This window comes from Lissotriton vulgaris, chromosome 2_2 (genome assembly GCF_964263255.1).
Source record: "Lissotriton vulgaris chromosome 2_2, aLisVul1.2, whole genome shotgun sequence".
NCBI classification, from domain to species: Eukaryota; Metazoa; Chordata; class Amphibia; order Caudata; family Salamandridae; genus Lissotriton; species Lissotriton vulgaris.
The window spans coordinates 310,979,510-311,006,311 of record NC_141688.1 but is presented as its reverse complement, the minus strand read 5'-3'; positions in this window follow the sequence as shown (position 1 = coordinate 311,006,311).

The following is a 26,802-nucleotide window of genomic DNA, read 5'->3' as shown; positions in this document are numbered from 1 at the left end:
TATTTTTTACCCCTATGCTATCCAGAGCTTTCCCTACTGTTGCACTCTCTGGAGTGGGAATAGTAATTTTTACCCCCTCGCTATTCAACGTTTTAACTACTAATGTTTTTATTTTCTTATTAAATGTATGTAGTTTTTTTTAAATAGTTTAATGTGTTAATTACATATAGAATATTGTTTTATTTTAAATTATTTATATATGTGTTATTTTATTTTTATATAATTAAAATGTTTATAAATTAAATAAAGATAATAGTTAATAAAATGTATTTAAGTAAATATATCTATATGTACATTTGTTTTGTGTTTCTATTTATTAAATTACGTTTATTTGTTATAATTAGTTAAAATATATATTAAATTGAATTTATTTTGTTCATAATATTAATAATATTTCATTCATTTAATTTATGTTATTTTTTAAAGTCGATATTTTTTACATCTATATTTTTTACATCGATATTTTTGAGTCAATATTATTGTACTTACCTGTTTAAATATAGGGAGTCGATATTTTTTTGTAATCGATATTTTTACTTCGATATTTTTTTCATCTATAGTTTTTTTAATCGATATTTAAACATGGAACCGTCTTTTAAACCCTGCCTTGTGTCGGTCCTTGACAGGGTGCGGGCTAGTAACCTCGAATGCAACTCCGATAAGACAGAGATTTTACTGTTGGCCCTTCCCTGATACTGGAGTGAGAGAATTGTTGGCCAGTCTCCATGCTTCCTCCTCATACGCCTCCTATCTTAGTGGCTCGGAATTCATGTTTTGCGCTGCTGTGGGCACTAAAGACATATCTTTCTTCTACTGCTTCAATCCAAGGTGCATGTGGTCCACTCTCTGATCATCTCAACATTAGACTACACAAATATTTTGTACTTGGTTTCACCAGCCTGTCTCATCAAACGACTAAAGACGGTACACAATGAGGCAACTCGCTTGTATTAAAAATTCCTCGTCGCAACCATATTTCCCACCACCTCCCTGCCTTGCACTGGTTGCGTATTCAGAAAAAGATTTTCGGCCACATGCATCAACCTATTTAGGAAGTGCAAACGGTGCGAATCGGTAAATTCGGCCGTTTGCGATTCCTAAATAGGTTTTTGGGATGCATCAAACATTTTTGGCAAAATCGCTATTTTTAGCGAATTCCAAAAATGCGATTGCTTTTAAGGAATTGCAAATTTGCGATTCCTTAAAAGCAATGCATGATTACTTTTAAAATTGCAAATTCGCAATTAGGGGGTGCAAATTACCATGAGGGTGAACCTTGTGGTAATTTGCGAAAATGTATTCAAATGCTCAAAATTGCATTTTAAAACACTGTCATGTTACAGACACACATGTCCTTAGGACATGTGTGTGTGAAACATGCACTTCAAAATGCATTTCAGGGGTGCAGGGGGGGTCCTTTGGACCCCCCCCTGCATCCATGGAATGCATTAACATTTTGCGAATCGCTAATTGAAATTCGCAAAATGTCAATGCCTTCCCATTGATTCCTATGGGCCTTTTGGCCCATAGGAATCAATGGGAATTGCGAAATCGCAAATTGGAATTCGCATAATATTTGCGATTCGGTAAAAATTGCGATTTTTACAGAATCGCAAATATTATGCGATTTAAATCATGCATCCCATTTTGCGATTCCTTATTTGCGATTCCCTAAAAATCGCAAATAAGGAATGGCAAAACCGTACTTTGATGCATGTGGCCGTTTGTTTCAGACCTTGGTGCTTGCTCATCATGCTTTTAATGGCTATGGCCCCAATATCTATCAGATAGGTTTGTACATTATCTTCCCCCTCGTGCATTGCGCTTATCAGACGCTCTTCCGGCAGTGATCCCGAAAAGCAAACAGGCTAGGAAGGGAGGCGCCCTCGTTTTATCCTTTCTGGCAGCACTGCAAGCTTTTAATCGTCTCCCACTCGAGTTTTGCAGCATTAGCAAAGAATCCCAGTACCAAATCTACTAAAACATGATATTTTACTTAAGCATGCTGTTTCTCAGTCTGTCAGTTCTTCTCCCCTTAGCGCCGTGACACTCTTATGAGTAACTGTGTGTGGTATACATCTACTCATCCATTCATTCATTCGCTTTTTCTTCACCCACACTCATCTTACAAATGGGGTCACCTTTGCTTTACATTTAAGCTGGGGCTCAGCCATCTTTATAGACTGAACTACCCTGCTGTTATGTCCAGCCCCTAAGTTTTACACACTCAGCACCAGTAAGTCGAAAACTAGCCCCTCCTTGCACACCCTTGCAAAGTGACCAGTGTTTCAACACTTCTTGCATTTGCACCAAAGGCATGGCAAGAAGATCGAGAACCAATCGGCTTCCTCGGGCCGCATCAATAACACAATCCCGTGTTTTCCACCCTTGTATTTTCAGATTGTTTGCTCAATGAATGCTTTGATGCAAAGGCCATTTCATGCCCATCTCCGGTGTCACCAGCAGTCTGGACTTTCTACGGGGCATATTTACAAGGGCTTTATCTCCGCTTTTTTGGCTTAAAAAGGCCAAAAAGCGGAGATAAAACCAGCGCCCTATTTACAAGAGGGTGCTAAAATGCTTAATCGTGTTGCTAATATGCCCCTCAGTTCTTTTGAAGCCATATTTGACCCTACAATGGCCCCTAGTAATTTCAAACATTTCCTTCGGGAAGGGCTTTCTGTAACACAGCATCCTTTCTAGGGTTCTGATGTCAAAGAATTAACAACTAGTTGATCCCTTAAATAATTATCAAGCGTGCCATCAGATTTGCACGTGGATGCCAAAGTTCCCAGCTCAGCCAAGAAACTATCAATAGATTCCTGTTGCATTTATTTTTTAACTGAATAATCGATGTCTTTTCACAATAATGCTGGAATCACCCTCAAAGCGGTGTGGTGTGCGCTCTAGCCTATCGGCGCATACGGGATTACGTGATGCGCCGTGGGCTAGAGCGTCATAGGCGCGCATGCGCAAATGAGTAAAGAGAAACGGCGCGAAGGCAGAGATCGGCAGTTGGTGACCGGAGCAGTCGCTGGTTAGACGCTCGGCGCCCTTACTTTGTACCTTGTACTTGGAATGAGAATAAACGCATTCCTGTTCACTATAACTTGTGTCAGTGCACTTCAGTGGGAATATACTAACATTACAGTGGCGACGAGGCTGGGACCTGGACACCACCGGGCACAGACGACAGCAAGGGTATCTACCCCCACTCCCACGAGCCAGATAAGGCACAGGACCGACAAGGAGAGCAAGGGCGTGGCAGCAGCGCAACAGCACGACCAGAGGAAAGCCACCAACCCCAGGAAGCCAGGTCAGTGGGGCCCAAGACGCAAATAAAGCCCCCAGGCAGCAACCTGGCAACCAAGGGAGACACCCCTGAGCCAGAGGAAGGGGGGAGGACTGCGCAGGCAGCGCACGCTTCGAGGGACAACACTCCAGGTAGCCCAAGGGGTCAAGGAGACACGGCAGGCAGCGCAGGAGCGCCCGGTGTACCCACTAATAGAACCCAGGAGGAAGGACCCAGAGGTGAGGCCAGAATGGCGAATCAGGCATCAGCCCTAATGGCGCCAGTTCCATTCCTAACCAGGCCAGGGGAACCCCAACTCAAATGGGAAGACTGGAAGGAATACTTCCTAAATTACATTGAAGCCTTGGAAGACGAGAATGAAGGGGAATACAAGCCGGAAAGGAAGAAGAGGCTCCTGCTCCACAACTTAGGCCCAGAAGGGGTCAGAGTGTTCAAGAACTTGGTGCCCAAAGAGAGGGGCGTGGAGGAGGCCGACGTTTTTGAAAACGCACTGGACGACCTGGACAGCCATTACCGCCCAGCAGTCTGCGTCTCGATAGACCGCTATAACTTCCAACAGAGGAAACAAGAGGCGGGAGAATCCATCGACGACTACGTAGCAGCCCTCCGCAGGTTGGCCATCACGTGTAGATATGGAAATTTACAGGATGAATACATAAAAGACCAGATAGTGATGCACACCACCAGCAGAGCAGTCCAAGATAAGCTATGGGCAATGAATGAAACCACCTTGAAAGAAGTAGTGGCGATGGTCAAGAAGGCGGAAATGTCGAAGAGAGGCGCGGACGCAGCGAAAAGAGAAAGCGGGCCCAGACAGATGGTTAACAAAATAGACGAAGCGCCGCAATCCAGTAAACCCAAAAGCATGCACGGGGACCCGAAGAAGGACACAAGAGGGCCGGGGAAGCAGATGCCTCGTTCCAGCCCAGGAGCGAAATTTGCGTGCTACAGATGCGGCAGTGCAGCGCACGCTGCCCAGGACAGGCGCTGCCCCGCGTTTCGAGCCAGGTGCTCGTTTTGCGGGTTGACGGGGCACTTTGAAAAGGTCTGCCGGAAGAAAGGATCGAAATCCACAGTCAAGTGCATCGAATCGGGCACGGCCAACGTCAGTGAAGAGGACGAGCAGGAAGAGGATGACCTAGTGCTCTGCATCGAGGATCAGGTGCTGGACGTATCCGGAAAACGCAGAGACAAACCCCGCACCCACATGCACATAGGAGGCGTCAAGGTATACGTGGCTGTAGATTCGGGATCCCCATGGACCATAATACAAAGATCGATATGGGAAGAGGATTTCGAGCCAATTTTAGGCCCCGACCTGGAGCCACCGGACATCAGACCCATCTCGTACACAGAAGATTCCATCCCGCTGGTAGGATGCAAGGAGTTGATGTTCGAATTTAGAGGGCGGTCAGCCTCATGCACCCTGTACGTAGCAGAAAAGGGCCCATCAGTGCTGGGGTGGAAAGACGCAGGTGCCCTCGGCATCGTTCTCAACCCCGGAGGGAAAGAACAGATCCTGCTAACGGACGAATGGCCCCTGTCGAAGGAGGAGGACTGGAAAGCAGCATACCCCAAGGTATTTGAGGGCACGGTTGGAAAACTGGATAAGTTCGTGCATAAGATGGCCCTGAAGGAGGGAGCAGTTCCCGTAGTGCACAAAGTACGGAATATACCGATCTCCACAAGCGAGGCAGTGCGCCTGGAACTACAGAAGCTAGAAGAGCTAGAGATCATCGAGCCAGTCGACAGTGCAGAATGGCTATCGCCCTTGGTAGTAGTGAAAAAGCCAAATGGGAAGGTCCGGCTCTGTGTGGACCTGAGGGAGCTCAACAAAAACCTCATAGTGGAGAGATTCCCGCTCCCCAGGATCGAGGAGATGCTAGCCAGGACAAAAGGCATTACTCACTTCTCCACCATAGATCTAACATCTGCATACTACCAGATAGAACTCCACCCGTCGAGCAGAAAGTACACAGCGTTCATTACACCCTTTGGATGTTACCAATTCAAAAGAATGCCCTTCGGCCTGGCATCCGCCGCAGCCGTTTTCCAGAAGTCGATGCACAGGTTGTTCAAGGACATCGCGGGGGTGCAATACTTCCAAGACGACATCCTAGTGATGGGCACGGACAAACGTGACCACGACGAGAAACTCCATAAGGTGCTGAAAGTGCTGCAAGGCAAAGGAATGACGGCGGAGTGGAGCAAGTGCAGGATCGGGTCTCGCACGGTGACCTACCTGGGACACGAGATAGGAACACGAGGTATCTCGCCAAAGGAGCAGAACGTGAAGGCGATAAAGGATGCCAAGGCCCCTTCAACCAAGGAGGAAGTGCGGTCATTCCTAGGAATGGCCGAGTATTACAGCAGGTTTGTTAGACAATTTGCCACAAGAACACACAGGATGAGACTACTGACCAGGCTCAATACGAGATTCGATTGGGATGAGGAAGCCCAGGCCGAATTTGAAGCCATTAAGGACTGTATCAGCCATGCCATTCCCTTGCAGGGATTCGCCCCCACAGATAAGTCCATAGTGACCACGGACGCCAGCGACAAGGGCTTGGGGGCTGTCTTGGCGCAGGAGAGAGAAGACGGAACAAGAGAAACCATCAGTTTTGCATCCCGGGCGCTGTCCCCGACGGAACAGAGGTACAGCGTAATTGAAAAAGAGATGCTGGCGGTCACGTGGGCGCTGGGCAAATTTCGCCAGTTCATATGGGGCACGAGATTCAGGCTCCAGACGGACCACAAGCCACTCATCAAAGTATTGACGTCGTCAGGTCACGACACGGCCACTCCGAGGATAGCAAAAATGACCCTGAAATTGCTGGATTTCACATACGATGTGGAATATCTCCCAGGTACGCAAAACAAGGTAGCAGATTATCTCAGCCGGGCAGCGGCCATGGAGGAAGCTCCGGGAGAGTCTCAGGACACAGAGGAGATGGTGGCCAGCATGGAAGACCATGAGTCGTCCATCAGTGCGCAGGAGTGGAATGCGGCATATGAACTCGACGAGGAGAAGATGGAGGTAAAGAAACATCTCACGTTGGGGTGGCCGGATAAGAAGAGACTGACGGAGGGGGTCCGGCGCTTCTATGAGATGAGGGAAGAATTGTCCCTGAGCGACTCGGGAATTTTCTTGTACAGAGGAGAGAGAGTTGTGCCCCCAGTGACGCTGATACCCCGACTCCTGAAGGTGCTCCACGAGGGGCATCTGGGCATAGTGAAAACCAAGGCTTTGGTCAAGCAGATGTATTGGTGGCCAGGAATGGATGCCCACATCGAGAGACAGGTGCGGGAGTGTGAACAGTGCCAAGGAGCGGATAAAGTGCTACGCCCACTCCGTCCTGCATTAGGAAAATTCGACACCCCACACGGCCCATGGGAGGAAGTGGCCATAGATATCCTTGGGCCCATTCTGGACAACAGAGGAGTGAATAAGTACATATGTGTGGTAGTAGACAAGTACTCCAAGTGGCCAGAAGCAGACATACAAGAGTCGATGGACACCGACACGATCTTGAAGTTCCTGACAGGGCTGTTCCTCAGGGAAGGAATACCCAGAACCATCCTAAGTGACAACGGACCGCAGTTTGTGTCGGATAAGTGGGAGAAATACATGAAGAGGAACGGAATCGAAGTAAGACACAACGTGGCATGGAGGGAGAAGACCATCACCAGCAAGTGGTCCCCGGCCGTGGTGCAACACAACCTGGAGAAGGCCCAGAAAATCTACGCAGCACACTATAACAAACGTCGTGGCACCAAGGACACAGAGCTAGAAGAAGGGGAGTGGGTGAGGATCAAGCTCCCTACTTTACAGAGGAAGGGCGAAAGCAAATTTAGCCAGCCGCTACAGGTCAAGGAGGTGCGGGGCAGGGCTGCCCTCCTCAGTGATGGCAGAGTATGGTCGCAGGATCGAATGGCCAGGGTAAACAAAATCCTAGTCTGGCCCAAGACTGAGGAAATCGAGAGGAGTTTGGACCACCAGGAGGCTTCCCCACTCCCTGAGTACGGTGTGGATGACCCAGAGGAAAGCATAAGGGATGACCATGAAGAAGCAGTGGGGAGTGCCAGGCCGATGGACGGAGAAGCAAGACAAGTGAGTGCGGAACCGAGTACAGGCGGGAGAAGAACTGAGATGTCCCAAGGAGAGACGGCGGTGAGAGAGAACATGCCGGTAAGACACACCCGCAGCGGAAGGGCAGTTGTAGTGCCCTCTCGTTATAATGACTTTGTGATGAATGGACACTAGAGTTGTGCCAGCCCCCGGGCACCTCACATAGACTTTGGACACTATGAGGACACCACCATGGGGAGGAAATGTTATGTTTAGTATTGTGTAAAGGGGGGAGATATGTGGTGTGCGCTCTAGCCTATCGGCGCATACGGGATTACGTGATGCGCCGTGGGCTAGAGCGTCATAGGCGCGCATGCGCAAATGAGTAAAGAGAAACGGCGCGAAGGCAGAGATCGGCAGTTGGTGACCGGAGCAGTCGCTGGTTAGACGCTCGGCGCCCTTACTTTGTACCTTGTACTTGGAATGAGAATAAACGCATTCCTGTTCACTATAACTTGTGTCAGTGCACTTCAGTGGGAATATACTAACATTACAAGCGGCTCTCCAATCTTTTGGAGGCTTCTGTGAATTTGTGGGTTAAGGACATTGGAAGGATGGTGGTTAGATATCCTCTGACCCTCTGTTTCTAGGCAATTGTAAGTGGTTTTGTTCCTCCCAGCTGCAGACCAGGTGCAATCTGTTGGAAACAAATAACTTTCAAAAGTTCTGAACTAGTATTTCCATTTTAGTCTGGCGTTCCAGGTTCCTGAAGAAAAGAGATAGGGGAAATGTGCAATTTGCATATTGGCAAGTCCAGGATAAAAGGATGACTTGAAAACTGGCTGATAGCTGAAGATTTAATGAGACAGCTCGAACATGGAATCAAGAGTCCTGGGAAAAAGAAAGGCATTTGACTCTTCAGAGCAGTAGACTAGCTGGAGATGAGTGTCTAAGAATTGTGAGAAAAGCAGAATGTCGGTGGACAGCTTTCTCCTTCAAAACCTGTCCGCCAATCCCGTGCCAAGCTGGGCTGGAAGCGAACGGTGTGTGAAGACAATTGCACCAATGTAAGCAGCGTTAACAAAGAGCCAATAGCAGAAGAGCTTCCAGAAGCCAAAGTGTGGTGAAACTGGAGGAAGTTTGGAGCATAAGCGTGGTCTCAGCCAGAGCCAATGGGGCTTCTGGAGGATGGAGCCTGCCTCGTAGGGTCTGATAAAGAGTGATCTTTATTTATTTGAATATGATGTACACATGATGACGCCACTGTGGTGACTTGGGCAGACATCAATACTGAATGTCCAGTCTGCACTCCCAGGCTCAACAGTGCCCCCTCTACTGGCCAGGAAGCATCCAGACAGCCATGGTCGCAGCTATTAACAATGCAGACGTCTGTCCTGTCCGCCGTTAACTTTGGGTTGCCCATTGTTTTCTGTACAGGTCATGTTGTTTCAAATTGTCATGACCTCATGCAGATATGGCACTGGTTTTATACCATGTTTGAAACTTTAATAAAAAACACACTTAAAATAAACAAAAAAACTTTAGGCTGGCCATCTCCCACCGTATGAATGGCGTAGCTGGTTGGAGTTCAGAGTGTGTAAGTTCCATAGTCTAAGCGCAGATAGAGCCGGGTGACGTCAGCACACGTATATGATCAGACGCCCATCGGCCTCAGCAAGAGGGATTGCTCAGATGTTGAACAAGTGGGGGGTGAAACTGACAACCCTTGAGGCATCCCATGTCCAGCCTAGTTTAGTTTATGGGAAGTAACATCGATGGACGGTGACCATCCTGGAAGGAACGATTTAAGACACATTATGGCTTGTCCCCCAGGGCCCTAATGTCCAGTACTGAACAGTGAAGGACACTTCAGACGCTGACGGTCAAGCAGCGTCATCAGCTGCCAAAATATCTAATATCCTGGTTCTTGACAGCATCTAACTCGCCCTTAGAAGTAAATATTTAATTACTCCCTGATCTCTTATAAAACCATATTGTAGAATACACAAGAGGCCTCATTGTGATTCAAACCTGGAGAAAATGCCCACACAAGACTTTAAATGCATATATGGCCTGGACTGATTCTCTTTATATGTTTGAGGGTAGTTCTGCTATTTTTATGTGTCCAGTGCTTAATTTGAGGGGGTGGTTTCCAGTGCTTTTTATGGAGTCAGCGATCAGGTTTTTAAGTGTTCAGGAGTGTGGCGCTCAGCTTCTCACGGTAAGTATTAATGTCTCGTAGTATAAAATTAGGTGCTTCTTGGCGGAGGAAAACCTTAACCTCTGTGAGAGAAGAGGTTCAGAGACCTCTCTCTAATGTAATTTGACACGAATCCAGAGCACACTTTGTATATCAGATTGAATTTCAAACCTTAAGCGGGCAAAATGGTTTAGGCGATGGGATAGATCAAGAACACATGAGTAAGTCAAAACGAATTTTATTATTCAACAGTGTTCTTTCTTCAGAATCACTGTGAGTATCACTCTAGCCTACACGTGTTTCAACACAGCATGTGGCTGTGAATCTTCAGGGCTGATCTGAATGATCAAGGCGCGTTATCGGGAGACCGGTGATAATTCCGTCCCGGTCCTAATCGGGATGTTTATGAGTGGTGGCAGAACGGTACCGTGAATAATCGGTTGCCGTTTCCTCCAACAATATGGATCGTGTGTTTACAGTTCACACAGCGTCGTTGCTAATCGGGCTGTTACCCCGTGGATTGAGCTGAAATGCAGCTCCTGTTTCCGAAATTCCGGCATTTCGGAAACAGGAGCTGCATTTCAGCTCAATCCACGGGGTAACAGCCCGATTAGCAACGACGCTGTGTGAACTGTAAACACACGATCCATATTGTTGGAGGAAACGGCAACCGATTATTCACGGTACCGTTCTGCCACCACTCATAAACATCCCGATTAGGACCGGGACGGAATTATCACCGGTCTCCCGATAACGCGCCTTGATCATTCAGATCAGCCCTGAAGATTCACAGCCACATGCTGTGTTGAAACACGTGTAGGCTAGAGTGATACTCACAGTGATTCTGAAGAAAGAACACTGTTGAATAATAAAATTCGTTTTGACTTACTCATGTGTTCTTGATCTATCCCATCGCCTAAACCATTTTGCCCGCTTAAGGTTTGAAATTCAATCTGATATACAAAGTGTGCTCTGGATTCGTGTCTGGTTTCCAGTGCTTGCCACCAGCATTTCATTGCAACACTGGCTCTTGTGTCAGTCTGCCACATGGTAGCGCTGTTTGTTTTATTTAGAGAAGCGCACAACAATAGTTGTTTATTAATTGAATATATATTTTTAAAAATGCCTATTACCTGCCGCCTAAGCCAATCTTACAGCTCTGAAGGCCTAGAATGGTCTGAGTTGTAACACTTGCAGGAGTGTGATTGTTTGTAGTTGTGTTACTACTCTCTCCGCCAGCGCTGGCAGGGGTAATGGTGGTGTAAGGTGCAATGGGCTCTTGACGCAGGCCCTGCCACTTTTTATTTTACAAATTACCCGCTAGGCGTGACCCACAGTGCAGACAGCGCCACACCCTATGCAGTCACCAGTAAGGCGATGGGCAGCCCATTGTGGGTCACTGTTGCTGCTGCTGCCCCGCTCTGCTCCCACTGTCCCCCGCACACCCGCCAGGCCACCATTCTCCACTTTTGGGCGCCAATGGACTCCACTTATGCTGTCCCCAATGTTCCCATCTTCTCTCACCGCCCCTGCTCTTGTACCAGGAGGCCTACTCCAACTCTAGGGGTTCAGCAGACATCCCTCTCCATCCCAGGGTGTCTCTGTGAGTGTCTGTGGGTGAGTGTCAGTGAGTGTGTCTCTGTGAGGACAGATTGAGCCTATGCGAGTGTAGACTTCAGTCATCACGCACAACAGGAGCACTTCCCACCCAGGATCAAAAAACAAACAGGGCATAGCTTGCTGCCCATGTAAGCAACCACTTCAGGGCCCCACATAGGAGTAGTAAGTCCTATAGAAGTGCTGCAAGACAATACAATACAACACAGGATGAGTGGAGTGTTTGCATGAGTGCAAGGTGAGAGGTGTGCCTGCCTGAGTGCATGGTGGGCAGTCTGTCTTTTGAGTTCAAGGTAAGGGGTGTGTCTGGGTGAGGAGTGTGCATGAGCTTCAGCATATATCCATGTGTGAGTTCTGCTTTAGCACTGTGTCCGTGTGACAGCAGGGTGTGCCTGTGTGAGTTCCGGGTGAGAGATGTGCCTGTGTCAGTGCAGAGTGAGAGGTGTGCCTGTGTCAGTGCAGAGTGAGAGGTGTGCCTGTGCCAGTGTAGAGTGAGAGGTGTGCCTGTGTCAGTGCAGAGTGAGAGGTGTGCCTGTGTCAGTGCAGAGTGAGAGGTGTACCTGTGCCAGTGCAGAGAGAGAGGTGTGCCTGTGCCAGTGCAGAGTGAGAGGTGTGCCTGTGCCAGTGTAGAGTGAGAGGGGTGCCTGTGTGAGTGCAGGGTGAGAGATGTGCCTGTGCCAGTGCAGAGTGAGAGGTGTGCCTGTGTCAGTGCAGAGTGAGAGGTGTGCCTGTGCCAGTGTAGAGTGAGAGGTGTGCCTGTGTCAGTGCAGAGTGAGAGGTGTGCCTGTGTCAGTGCAGAGTGAGTGGTGTACCTGTGCCAGTGCAGAGAGAGAGGTGTGCCTCTGCCAGTGCAGAGTGAGAGGTGTGCCTGTGCCAGTGTAGAGTGAGAGGTGTGCCTGTGTGAGTGCAGGGTGAGAGATGTGCCTGTGCCAGTGCAGAGTGAGAGGTGTGCCTGTGTCAGTGCAGAGTGAGAGGTGTGCCTGTGCCAGTGTAGAGTGAGAGGTGTGCCTGTGTCAGTGCAGAGTGAGAGGTGTGCCTGTGTCAGTGCAGAGTGAGAGGTGTGCCTGTGCCAGTGTAGAGTGAGAGGTGTGCCTGTGCGAGTTCCGGGTGAGAGGTGTGCCTGTGTCAGTGCAGAGTGAGAGGTGTGCCTGTGTCAGTGCAGAGTGAGAGGTGTGCCTGTGTCAGTGCAGACTGAGAGGTGTGCCTGTGCCAGTGTAGAGTGAGAGGTGTGCCTGTGCCAGTGCAGAGTGAGAGGTGTGCCTGTGTAGAGTGAGAGGTGTGCCTGTGTCAGTGCAGAGTGAGAGATGTGCCTGTGTCAGTGCAGAGTGAGAGATGTGCCTGTGCCAGTGCAGAGTGAGAGGTGTGCTGTGTCAGTGCAGAGTGAGAGGTGTGCCCGTGTCAGTGCAGAGAGAGAGGTATGCCTGTGCCAGTGCAGGGAGGAGGTGAGTTGTGTGAGTGCTGGGTGGGAGGTGTGCTGTGTGAGTGCAGGGTGAGAGAAGTGCCTGTATGAGTGCAGGGTGAAAGGTGTGCCTGGGTCAGTGCAGGGTGAGAGGTGTGCCGGTGTGAGTGCGGGGTGAGAGGTGTGGTGTGTGAGTGTAGGGTGAGAGCTGTGCCTGTGAATGCAAGATGAGAGGCATGCCTGTGTGAGTGCAGGGTGGGAGGTGTGTTGTGTGAGTGAAGAGTGAGATGTGTGCTGTGTGAGTGCAGAGAGAGAGGTGTGATGTGTAAGTGTAGGGTGAGAGGTGTGCTGTGTGAGTGCAGGGAAAGAGGTGTGCTGTGTGAGTGCAGGGTGAGAGGTGTGCCAGTGTGAGTGTAGGGTGATAGGTGTGCTGTGTGAGTGCAGGGAGAGAGGTGTGCTGTGTGAGTGCAGGATGAGAGGTGTGCCTGTGTGAGTGTGGGGTGAGAGGTGTGGTGTGTGAGTGCAAGGTGAGGTGTGTACCGGTGTAAGTGCAGGCTGCAGCATATTAAAGTAAGACACACAGACATGGTCTGTGCCCATTTCTTTCTTACTGAATGAATGGTGTGGTGCACCACTCTCATTCGCAGAAGGGCAATCTTCCCTTGTACACAGAGCAGGCAGTAGGAATGCAAGCTTTCTTTGGGTAAAACCAGTACAAGCAACTGCAGTGACTAACCACAGCACAGATTGCAGCAGTACAATGTATAGGGTAAACTTGCACTGCCGTCGCAAGCTATGTAGGCATTTTATATGTAGGAGCATAAACTCCTAAAGCCAGCAGAGCGGTAAACAGACAAAATATCGACTACAAAATATCGAATGGACATAATATTGAGTACAAAATATAGGCTGGACAGAATATCGAATGGACAGAATATAGACATCAAAAATATTGTTTTGAAGGTAAGTAATGTAATATCGAATTTTAAAATATAGATAGTCAAAATATCGGAGTACATAATATAGGTTAATAAAAATATCGAACATTTAATACTATCAAATTTTTTTATAGTGTATTTTATGTGTTAAAAGTGTTTATTTATGTTATAATGTAATTTAATTAATGAATTTAATGTTATTTAAATTTTGCGCAATGTAATTCTGTAGCGGGTTATGGGTTTATAGGGGAATAGGGTGGGAAGTAATGTAATTATAATTAATTAAATATGTAAATATATTTATTGGTATTTGTTTGTAATTAATTGTTAATTAATTGTAATTTTGTAATTAATTAAATTTTAATTGCCAATTAATTTTATTTAATTGATTATTTGATAATTATGTTAATTTAACTAATGTAATTACTGTAGTGGGTTGTGGGTTTATAGGGGAGTAGGGTGGGAAGTAATTTAATTATAATTAATTAAATATGTTAATTTATGTAGTGTTATTCATTTATAATTAATTGTTAAATAATTGTTATTTTGTAATTTATTACATTTTAATTGCCGATTAATTTTATTTAATTGATTAATTGATAATTATGTTAATTTTACTAATTTATTTGCTGTAGTGGTGTCATATAGTTACTGCTTTTCTATATACTGTGTTAAGTTACCTCGCCAATCTTGGACTCAAGCAGCTGGTGTCCACCCCCACCCACCTCGCCGGACACACACTCGACGCAGTCTTCTCATCCAGCACAGACATCGACTTCAGCCACACCACAGAGCTTCAATGGACAGACCACAGCTGCGTCCACTTCACCTTCAAGAGAACGACGACCCACCACCACCAGCAACAGGCCGCCCGCAGAAGCTGGAACAAGATCACAGTAGACCAGCTCGCCAACTCCCTGAGCCAGCACCCTCCTGCCAGCTCAGCGAACCCCAGCCAGGCCGCCGGCAACCTCACGAAGTGGATGAGCAACTGCGCGGACGAGCTCGCCCCGCTGAGGACCCCGCCCAGCAGCAAGAAAGCCCCGTGGTTCACCGACGAACTCAAGAGCTCCAAGAAGAACTGCCGAGCCCTCGAGAAAGTCTGGAGAAGGGAACCTACACCGGACAACAGGACCACCCTCAAGCTGGCCACTCGGAAGCACCACCAGCTGATCCGCGCCGCCAAGAAAACTGCATTCAAGGACCAGCTGGACAACAACGCACACAACAGCAAGGAACTCTTCAACATCGTGAAAGAGCTATCCAACCCCAGCGCAGGAAACAACGACATCACCCCATCGCAAGACCTTTGCAACTCCCTCGCTTCATACTTCCACAACAAGATCGCGGACATACACAACAGCTTCAACAACCAACCAACGCACACCATGACCGAACAACCACCCCCCACCACCACCCTCCACGCCTGGACCCCGATCAGCACCGAAGACACCATCCGCACGATGAACTCCATCCACTCCCGATCACCAACCGACCCCTGCCCTCACCACGTCTTCAACAAGGCCGACGCTGTCATCGCACCCCACCTGCGAGACATCATCAACACATCCTTCGACACCGCCACCTTCCCTGAGAGCTGGAAGCACGCCGAACTCAGCGCTCTACTCAAAAAACCAACAGCGGACCCAACCGAACTCAAGAACTACCGCCCCATCTCGCTCCTCCCGTTTCCAGCCAAAGTCATCGAGAAGACCGTCAACAAGCAGATGGCCGCCTTCCTCGAGACGAATGGATCCCTCGACCCCTCACAGTCCGGCTTCCGAGCCAATCACAGCACCGAGACCGCCCTCATCGTCGCCACCGATGACATCCGAGCCCTGATGGACAACGGAGAAACAGCGGCCCTCATCCTCCTAGACCTCTCCGCGGCATTCGACACTGTCTGCCACCGCACCCTAGTACAGCGCCTCAGCAACGTCGGAATCCAGGACAAGGCGCTGGAATGGATCATCTCCTTCCTCGACGGAAGAACTCAGAGAGTCCGCCTACCACCGTACAAGTCAGAGGCCTCCGAAGTCATCTGCGGCGTCCCTCAAGGATCCTCTCTGAGCCCCACCCTCTTCAACGTCTACATGAGCCCCCTCGCGGCCATCGCACGCCAACACAACCTCAGCATAATCTCCTACGCCGACGACACCCAGCTGATCCTCTCCCTGACCAACGACCCCGCCACCGCCAGAGCCAACCTGCACAAAGGGATGAAAGAGGTAGCCGAGTGGATGACGACCAGCCGCCTGAAACTGAACTCTGACAAGACGGAGGTCCTCATCCTGGGCTCTTCACCCTCCGCCTGGGACGACTCCTGGTGGCCTCCCGCCCTGGGCACCGCACCCAAACCGACAGACCATGCACGCAACCTGGGCTTCATCCTGGACTCCTCCCTCTCCATGACCAGGCAAGTCAACAACGTCTCCTCGGCGTGCTTCAACATCCTACGCATGCTACGGAAGATCTTCTGGTGGATCCCCACCGAGACCAGGAAGACCGTCACCCAGGCCCTCGTCACTAGCCGACTGGACTACGGCAACGCCCTCTACGCCGGTACCACCGCCAAGCTCCAGAAGAGACTCCAGCGGATCCAGAACGCCTCAGCCAGACTCATCCTCGACATCCCACGAACCAGCCACATCTCCGGACATCTGAGAGACCTTCACTGGCTCCCCGTCAACAAAAGAATCACCTTCCGACTCCTCACCCACGCACACAAAGCCCTACACGACCAAGGCCCGAGCTACCTCAACAGCCGGATCAACTTCTACGCTCCCAAACGCCACCTCCGATCAGCCAACCACGCCCTCGCCGCCGTCCCCCGCATCCGAAGAGCGACTACAGGAGGAAGGTCCTTCTCCTACCTGGCCGCCAAGACCTGGAACTCCCTCCCGGCCGACCTGCGCCTGACCCAAGACCACCTCTCCTTCAGGAAGAAGCTGAAGACCTGGCTGTTCGAGCAGTAGCAGCACCCCCCCTCCCCCAGCGCCTTGAGACCCTACGGGTATGTAGCGCGCTCTATAAGTGTCACTGATTGATTGATTGATTGATTAAGTTAGCATGAGTTTATTAAATGTTTAACTTGTTCTTTTGGATTCAGAATGAATTTCGTGATTCCAAAGGTAGCACAATAAAACATAAAATGATCTGGGTCTGAGTGGCGGAACTGAAAGAAAAGTTGCCACTCGTGTTTGTGATTCATACTCTTGGCCATCAGCGCGTGGGAGTCCACGCTGTTGGTAATTCGCTTGCTGATGAAGCGGCGAAGTCAGCAGTATCAAAATACTTAGTTACAGCAGTCACGAGGTCCAAAAGTAAGATAGATGATGACATCTTGGCAGCTGTTGCTGCCACTGAGAAGGGAGGTAAATATCCTGCGGGATTCCCTTCGAAGTACACACACCACTTAAGTCCCGATAAGGTTCCTTATGTGAAAATACCTGATGTTGGCGAATGTTTAATTCCCAACTCGGATCGCAGAGCTTCTTTGATTACAGCGGCTCATGAAGGTGTGGCGTCTGCGCATGCGGGCGTCTCAGCCACTGTAACTCAGCTACAACAGAGGTTCTGGTGGCGATGACTGTACAAGCAGACACGCGATTATGTCCTTCAATGTGACATTTGCCAGCAGATTAAACCTTCAACTGCTGCGCGTCCGCCTCAGACACAGTTGTACATTTCTAATAAACCACTGGGGTGCGTTTATTTAGATCACTGCGGTCCTTTTTCTTCTGATACTGCATATAAGTACATCTTAGTAGCAGTTGATTCATGCACACGCTTTGTGTGGGTATGGCCCCATCGGAGCGCTGATTCACGGACTGTCATTAAGGATTTGCGAGTCTTTGTAGGCATTTTTGCCTGTGGTACCTTCCATTCGGATCAGGGTCCGGCTTTCGCCTCTAAGGCGTATAAGGATGCTATGATTTCGTTGGGGATCCAAGTCAAGTTTTCGTCTCCGTACAGACCTGAGGGAAACAGTGTAGTGGAACGAATGAACCGTGACTTAAAGCAATCTTTGACAGCTCGAGTTATAGGCACTGGCAGAAACGGGTTAGCCCACCTCAATGGCGTGCAGCGTGCGCTTAATAACCTCCCTAGAAGGTCTCTGGGTGGGCGGACCCTATACGAAATGCTCTTTGGTATCAAGATGTACGTCCCTGACCTCGACGGTCTACACTGCAAGGCCCAGGCCGCGGCCTTTGACTTAGATGAACATTTCAATGTTTTACAGTATCTACAAAAGACCAGAGACAGTCTAGCAAAGGAACATTTGCCCTCCACGTCGGATGATGCGTTGCAGATCCCGGTAGTTGGCTGGCTACCCCAAGTTGGAGAACTGGTTCGAGAGAAGATCGATAACAAGAAAGAGTTTGGTCCCTCATAGCGTGCACCGGTTCGAGTTCTTGGAGTGAAGGGCACGAGAACAGTCATATTACCACCACTACCAGGTCGTAAGGAAAACAGATTTATCTCTATTGACAATGTCAAGACACACAGGGTGGCCGATTCTTCATAGCATGACACCGGCTGTATCCTGTCCTTCCATGGTGAGGCATTCTGTGCTGGCTATTACTTCTGGTGCAGAACCGGAGGTGTCCCTCGAGATGCCTGCAATATCCAGTCCTTTATTAAATACTATTCCTGTTACTAACATTGATGAGCTGAACTACACCTATCTTGCTGATTTATCCATGTCAGGTTTGCAGACTCGTTTGGCCGACCAGTCCAGATTCTCTTTTGACTCTGTTTCGGAACTTTCAAAGAAACCCTCAACTATTGCAAAATATGCCACTCTATTTAAAAAACATTTTTTAATTCCCCCTTGGACATACATTTGGTTGATTCTATTTTCATTTTACCTTTTTATGTCGATTGGTTTTGTGTTTTATTTTTTCCGCCTGATCGATGGCCACTATGTCAAAGAAAGAACAGGAATTCGGTACCTTAATGGAACATTGGCCCCTCTTTCCTCTTCACATTCAGCACACAGACTGAAACAAGACTTGAATACAGTCAACATTACTGCTTGGCCTGTCCTTGATGGGATTGTGTGGGATGCGGTTAGATTTCAGATACATGGGCCCACTGAAGTGATTAATGTTCCGAATGTGCTTAGAGTAAACATGGGGGATGTGATTAAACAAAATATACGTTCTGATGATTGGGATATTCAGGCCGTAGAAGCATTATTCTCTGATTTGAAATATTATGCAGCTTTTGATGCTGAGGATTTATATTTAGATTCTGTTAATTATGGTGATTTGTTTTGCTTCCAACATTATGGTAATCATTTTCTGCATAAGACGAATTCCAGGAGGGTTGTTGTAAATTACACACAGTGGGAACACTGCCCTGCTCCATTAGGAGGCAGCTCCAGTACATTGCTGAAAAAATACACTTATTTTACAGACTTTGATCAATCTAATCCTGAGTCATTTTATTCCAAAATTACACAAAAGCCCATGTCCAAAGTTAGACTTACCGATACAAAATTGCTGTATTCGAAGTCCTTTCTAGACAAATTAGCAGTAGATGGCTACGAGTTCTGGAAAGGAACAATTGACCTTAAATCGGTTTGGGGTAGCAAAGATTGGCAGGTACAAGGCACTGAGGCTTTGCACCGTGCATGTCTCATCCCGAATCACATGTTGTTTCTAAATTCTACTATTTCCCAAACAACATGCTTTGGATTGGCTACTTCTAAAAAATTAAATACACCAATTATCCCCGAATTGGAAGAATATTCAGGTTGGGGTAATTTTAATGAATTATCTATTCGTGAGTTACAAACTCTATTACACAATTCATCCTTTAATGTATCCAGTTTGGATCCGAAGGGTTAGCTGTTGTGGCAAAGAAGTGCTGATTCTTGCCAAAGTCGTTTTCTGGGTTTGGCTGAAGGGTTCACACAAGTCAGACCTGATCCCCGTTTTGAGACTGATTATACTGTCACCACTTACTCTGTGGGGAAACTGTGTCAGAATTGGTTACAACATTCCACTTTAGCTGCAGTTAAACTACATCTATCTCAGTTGACTGATAATGTGGATTTAAATGATTTTATAAAAGGCCCGGCTAAGGGTAGGTCTAAACGGTGGATTTATGCGGTTTACAATGAAATTTGGAAATTTTCGCAAATTGAGGCTGCTAAGCGCCTAAGGGCGATTGACCAAGCAAATTTAGAAAAAGTGCTTGCAGTTGTCGATAACAGTATTAACATGCTTTCTTCCCGAATTTACACGTTGAATAATATTGTTTCATCTGTAGATGACATTGTGAATGATGAGGTGTCTGTATTGTACCATGGACAAAATCAATTGCGTTCTGTAATGCAGTTTGCATGGACTCTACAGACTCTTAAGGCGGGTCGCGTGCCCTGGAGTTGCATGAACGTATCATCCCTATTTGCCCCATTTAATTTGACTGACAAGCAGCGCATGCTTTCCATGCGAGATGCATCATTTTCTATGTTACACATTGAAAAGTTAGAATCTTTGCCCTTTTCTGTAGCTGAGGCAGCTGCTGCTACATGGCTTATCCATGGTGTTATTACGTTACCATTTGCTTTGTACAAATTTACTAATTGTATGCGGTATATTGCAATAGGGCGATATGAACCATTAGGCAGTGCTTTCCTCCATGAGGCATGGTCTTTACCATACACGTACAGATGCCTGAAGGATGGAAAGGAAGTGAATCTGAATGGTGAAGAATGCACACAGTCGCCTGACCGTTCACTGATATGCAGACACATCCAGTTGCATGGTTCTTGTAATCAGGACCGGCCTAATTTAGACTGTGTTTTAAAAGGCACACCAGTTCCTGCAATAGTTCCCACATTCACTTTATTGACAAACGGTAGTTATTTACTTTTGAATAACTAGGAGTGTTGTGGGTTAATGGTCGGTATCGCCTATGTGGTTACTGTATCAGAACGTTTGGTGTGTTGCAAGAACGTGTTATATCCACCCACGCATGGGAATTCAGATGTTTCCATCTGGCCGCGCATCCCAACCTTGAAAGCGGAGTTCAATGGTATGAGCCGAATAAGGGCTCTTTTGTCTCAAAAGGAAGTGGCCCTGAGCTCGGCCCGTGAAACTTATGTCCTTCACATAGCTAACACACGCACAGAGGTGCAGGCACTTTTAAATACTGACTTGCCGTTTCATTTCTGCGAATTAGTTCATCAAATCTTTAATGCCTCCTCCACGTCTGGCTTAGCTCATTTTTTTAATTTGGTTAGCAGTGGTCTCGAGACTACATTTGAAAAGATTTTTGGTGTCATCCCCGCTTTCTTCCATTCAATATTTTCGAGTTTGTTTGGCGGATTCCCTGTTTTGCTGGCTTTAGCTGCAGGCGTTTTGATATTATTCTGCTTCCTAAAACATGGATGCCCATCCTGCGCAAGAAGCCGCTCAGCCCCTTCTGACACTGTTTCGCAACAGGATGCTTGATTACTATGGCACCCTGCCGCTTGCGACCTTAAGCACGGCATTTGGATTATCGTTTCGATATTCCTATTTCACATGTGTCCAGCCTGTGTTTCATTGCCTGAGCTGCGATTTTGACTGGGCCATTGATTTGTGTCTCTGCTTGCCGTTATCTCCTGAAGTCGATTTTAATCACCTGATGGGCCAGTAGTTGCTCACAAGTTGGTTTGTTCTGGCGAAAGGATTATGGCCTTGGCAGCGATGCATGGACTAATGGGTCAGTGGGACATACCCGCAGCGGCGCATGAGTTTCTGGCACATAGCGTTCTTGAGAACCCACCGAGTTGTCCTCTGATGTTGCTAGAGGGTCAGGTGCTGGAGGAGCACATATGTTCTTTCCCAGAAGCAGAGGTCGGCCCGGGACCAGGGTTCAATTCCCGACGCGGCAGGGTTTGGAGCCCAAATGTCCACGGACCTGATAATTCTCGCTTCGGTGCCTACTTGAATCAGGGGTTCACGCTCTGCAACTCTGGGCAATAGCTTGCTCAATCTCCACTACGGCCCCCGCGGTGGGATGCCTGGCTTTCACCTTGGGGGTGCCCAGCTGGGCTATCCCACAGGGAAAAACCAGGACGGGTTCCCAAAGCAAGCGTCGAGATACCCTTTGTGGTGATACGTGCGCTATATAAGAAACTACATTACCATTACCATTAAATTTACCATTGCTTAATTGGATGGCTGAACTGTTTTCGGATGATGACAGTGATTTCATATTGGAAGCCGTTGCTACCTATTTTGCATATTCTATCCACCCATGAATGGCTTTGGATACTTTCATTATAATGGCACGTGACTTTTTAGTAATTCTGAATGGTGCCTTTATTCTTACGGACATTAGACTTTATATGTTCTAGGCGTATGATTTTATATTTGGCCTCAAGTGCAAGAATTTTATTATATTTTGTTTGGCCACTGTAGGCATTCATACATATTTTTATATAATTAATTTTTACATACATTTGTCTTGGCTCAATATTGTTGAACTCTGCTTTCATGTTATGCCTTTATTATATTATTGGCTTGTTTTCTTTTGACCGTCCTCGGATCATTGGGGGGGTGTCATATAGTTACTGCTTTTCTATATACTGTGTTAAGTTAGCATGAGTTTATTAAATGTTTAAACGACATATTTTACTTCGGCTTCAGTTTGCACACGACACATAATTGTTAATGTAGCTTTCAACCTAGACGAAAGATGTGATTTATTTGAGAATAATATGTTATTGCTCTGATATCAGTTGTGCTTGGTACACTTGGTACACTGTCTGCAGACTGAGAGCTGAACCCTCTAAGAATAACCTAACACAAGATTGCTGGGAGGCCTGATCCTCGCACCACATTAGACATAACACAAATAAAGTTGCTGCCAGCATTGGGCTCTACGCGGGTTTAAGATAGAGTTACTGAGAATGCAAAAACACACTTGATGGTGCTTCGCATGCAGAGAGCTGGTAGCTGATGATGTGATCTTCTCCTACTGAGAAATAGAGGTATGGGCCCGCCCTGCTAAAACCCAAATGAGGCCTTCTTAGAAATAATATAGTATGCTAAATAGGGTGCGCGAAATATAGGTGATACAGATTTCTATTGATTTTTGCATTATAATATGCTATCACCATTCACTTACTATGGATTAGTGAATATGCTGATAACTCTGATTTTTATAATATGTATTCTGGTATTATATAAGATACTGCGTTTAAGAACCTTGCATTGAAAAATAAATATTTCAAACTTGCACGTGTCTTCTTTTACTCCCCGTTCTGGTTTGAAATGATTATAGAGCGAAAGAGTGTTCATGTGTTCCACGATACCTGAGGTAACCTAAGGTAATGTTCTGGTTTGTCTAAGTCATTGGGAGTTTGTTATGACCAATGAGACACTGTAGCTAGTTCGGTAAGGGGATTTTGGATACTAAGGTGGGTTTTAGGTCACCCTAATTCACCGAGGTTCTAGATCTCTGTGCACAGTTCTGTGGGAGAACGGAAACCCTGCTACAGTGGGTTGTGGGTTTATAGGGGAATAGGGTGGGAAGTAATTTAATTATAACTACTTACATATGTTAATTTTGTTTTGGTATTTATTAGATTTTAATTGTTAAGTAACTTTTTAATTACTAATTAATTAATTGTTAATTTGTAATTAATTAGTATTAATAGATAACTAATTGTAATGATTACATTAAATTAGTATTTGTAATTAATTAATTAATTATTATGTTATAATAAATTGGTAATTAATTTTAATTTTTTTGATAGATATTAATATATATATATTTTTAAATAATATATGAATTATCTACTTTCCCTACTGTTGCACTCTCTGGAGTGGGAATAGTAATTTTTACCCCTACGCTATCCAACGCTTTCCCTACTGTTGCACTCACTGGAGTGGGAATAGTAATTTTTACCCCTATGCTATCCAACGCTTTCCCTACTGTTGCACTCTCTGGAGTGGGAATAGTAATTTGTACCCCTACGCTATCCAACGCTTTCCCTACTGTTGCACTCACTGGAGTTGGAATAGTAATGTTAACCCCTACGCTATCCAATGCTTTCCCTACTGTTGCACTCACTGGAGTGGGAATAGTAATTTTTATCCCTACGCTATCCAACGCTTTACCTACTGTTGCACTCTCTGGAGTGGGAATAGTAATTTTTACCCCTACGCTATCCAACGCTTTCCCTACTTTTGCACTCTTTGGAGTGGGAATAGTAATTTTTACCCCTACGCTATCCAACGCATTCCCTACTGTTTCACTCTCTGGAGTGGGAATAGTAATTTTTACCCCTACGCTATCCAACGCTTTCTCTACTGTTGCACTCTTTGGAGTGGGAATAGTAATTTTTACCCCTATGCTATCCAACACATTCCCTTCTGTTTCACTCTCTGGAGTGGGACTAGTAATTTTTACCCCTACGCTATCCAACGCTTTCCCTACTGTTGCACTCTCTGGAGTAGGAATAGTAATTTTTCCCCTACGCTATCCAACGCTTTCCTTTCTTTTGCACACTCTGGAGTGGGAAAAGTAATTTTTACCCCTACACTATCCAACGCTTTCCCTACTGTTGCACTCTCTGGAGTGGGAATAGTAATTTTTACCCCTACGCTATCCAACGCTTTCCTTACTGTTGCACTCTCTGGACTGGGAATAGTAATTTTCACCCCTACGCTATCCAGCGCTTTCCCTACTGTTGCACTCTCTGGAGTGGGAATAGTCATTTTTACCCCTACGCTATCCAACCCTTTCCTTACTGTTGCACTCTCTGGAGTGGGAATAGTAATTTTTAACTCTACGCTATCCAACGCCTTACCTACTGTTGCACTTTCTGGAGTGGAAATAGTAATTTTTACCCCTAAGCTATCCAACGCTTTCCCTACTGTTGCACTCTTTGGAGTGGGAATAGTAATTTTTACCCCTACGCTATCCAACGCTTTCCCTACTGTTTCACTCTCTGGAGTGAGAATAGTAATTTGTAGACTTCCGCTATCCAACGCCTTACCTACTGTTGCACTTTCTGAAGTGGGAATAGTAATTATTACCCCTACGCTATCCAACGCTTTCCCTACTGTTGCACTCTCTGGAGTGGGAAAAGTAATTTTTACCCCTACGCTATCCAGCGCTTTCCTTACTGTTGCACACTCTGGAGTGGGAATAGTAATTTTTACCCCTGCGCTATCCAACGCTTTCCCTACTGTTGCACTCTCTGGAGTGGGAATAGTAATTTTTTCCCCCTACGCTATCCAACGCTTTCCTTACTGTTGCACTCTCTGGAGTGGCAATAGTCATTTTTACCCCTATGCTATCCAACGCTTTCCCTACTGTTGCACTCTCTGGAATGGGAATAGTAATATTTACCCCTACGCTATCCAACCCTTTCCCTACTGTTGCACTCTCTGGAGTGGGAATAGTAATTTGTAACTCTACGCTATCCAACGCCTAACCTACTGTTGCTCTTTCTGGAGTGGAAATAGTTATTTTTTCCCCGACGCTATCCAACGCTTTCCCTACTGTTGCACTCTTTGGAGTGGGAATAATAAATTTTACCCCTACGCTATCCAACGCTTTCCCTACTGTTTCACTCTCTGGAGTGGGAATAGTAATTTTTAGACTTCCGCTATCCTACCATAATAATATTGGATATTTTTAAATTAAATTATGTTACTATATATATGTTTTAACAAATATGATTGTAAAAAATGTTTTTTATAACTTTAATTAATTATTTAATTAATATAAGGTAATTTAAGTACTTTTAAGTATATATTAGTAATTAATTTTTCATAATAATTTAATTTAACATTGTTTTTAATAAAGTCGATATTTTTACAAACTATATTTTTGTAAACAATATTTTTTACTCAATATTTTTGTACTTACCTGTTTGTAGATACAAAGTCGATATTCTGTCTGTCGATATTTTTTCGCAGATATTTTTGCTAATCGATATTATGTCCCTCGATATTATGTCAGTGATCCAGCAGAGCATGTGTGAGAGAAGCTTACACCAATGATGCCTGCACTGTGCCTGCCATCTGTGTGTAAAGCCTGTGTTGCTTCTGCAGATGCTGCAAGAGCTGTGTGAGTTTAAGAAGCTGGCACTGTGACTGCCTGTCCACACATGTTCTGTGTGCGTGGTTATTTTCTGCTGCTCTTGTATGTAGGAGGGGTTGCTGAGCTCGTGTCCTGGGGATCAATAAAATGTAGGCATACGTGCGATCCCTCACATGGGATGCATATAACGCACGGGCTTCCCCAGTGCACGCGTCACTCCCAGCACAGAAGTGTCTCTTTACCCTATACATTGAGGAGTTACAGTGGCGTGTAAGCTTCTCTCATACACACAGAACAGGTACAGCACAGGCAGACGTACGATCCCTCACATGGGACGCATATAACGCACGGGCTGCCCCAGTGCACACGTCACTCACAGACACAGAAGTGTCTCTTTACCCTATACATTGAGGAGTTACAGTGACGTGCAAGCTTCTCTCATACACACAGAACAGGTACAGCAGAGGCAAACGTGCGATCCCTCACATGGGACGCATATAGCGCATGGGCTGCCCCGGTGCACACGTCACTCGCAGCCACAGAAGTGCCTGTTTACCCTATAGATTGAAGAGTTGCCGTGGCAGTGCAAGCTTCTCACATACACACAGAACAGGTGCAGCACAGGCAGACGTGCGATCCCTCACATGGGACGCATATAGCGCATGGGCTGCCCCGGTGCACACGTCACTCGCAGCCACAGAAGTGCCTGTTTACCCTATAGATTGAAGAGTTGCCGTGGCAGTGCAAGCTTCTCACATACACACAGAACAGGTACAGCACAGGCAGACGTGCGATCCCTCACATGGGAAGCATATAACGCACGAGCTGCCCCTGTGCATGTGTCACTTGCAGCTACAGAAGTGCCTGTTTACCCTATACATTGAGGAGTTACAGTGGCAGTGCAAGCTTCTCTCATACACACAGAACAGGTACAGCACAGGCAGACGTGCGATCCCTCACATGGGACGCATATAGCGCTCGGGCTGCCCCGGTGCACGCGTCACTCTCAGCCACAGAAGTGCCTGTTTGCCACTGCAACTCTTCAATGTATAGGGTAAACAGGCACTCTGAGGCTTTGAGTGACGAGTACACCAGGGCACCCCGTGTGTTATGTGCGTCCCATGTGCAGGATCGTATGTCTGCCTGTGCTGTACCTGTTCTGTGTGTATGAGAGAAGCTTGCACTGCCACTGTAACTCCTCAATGTATA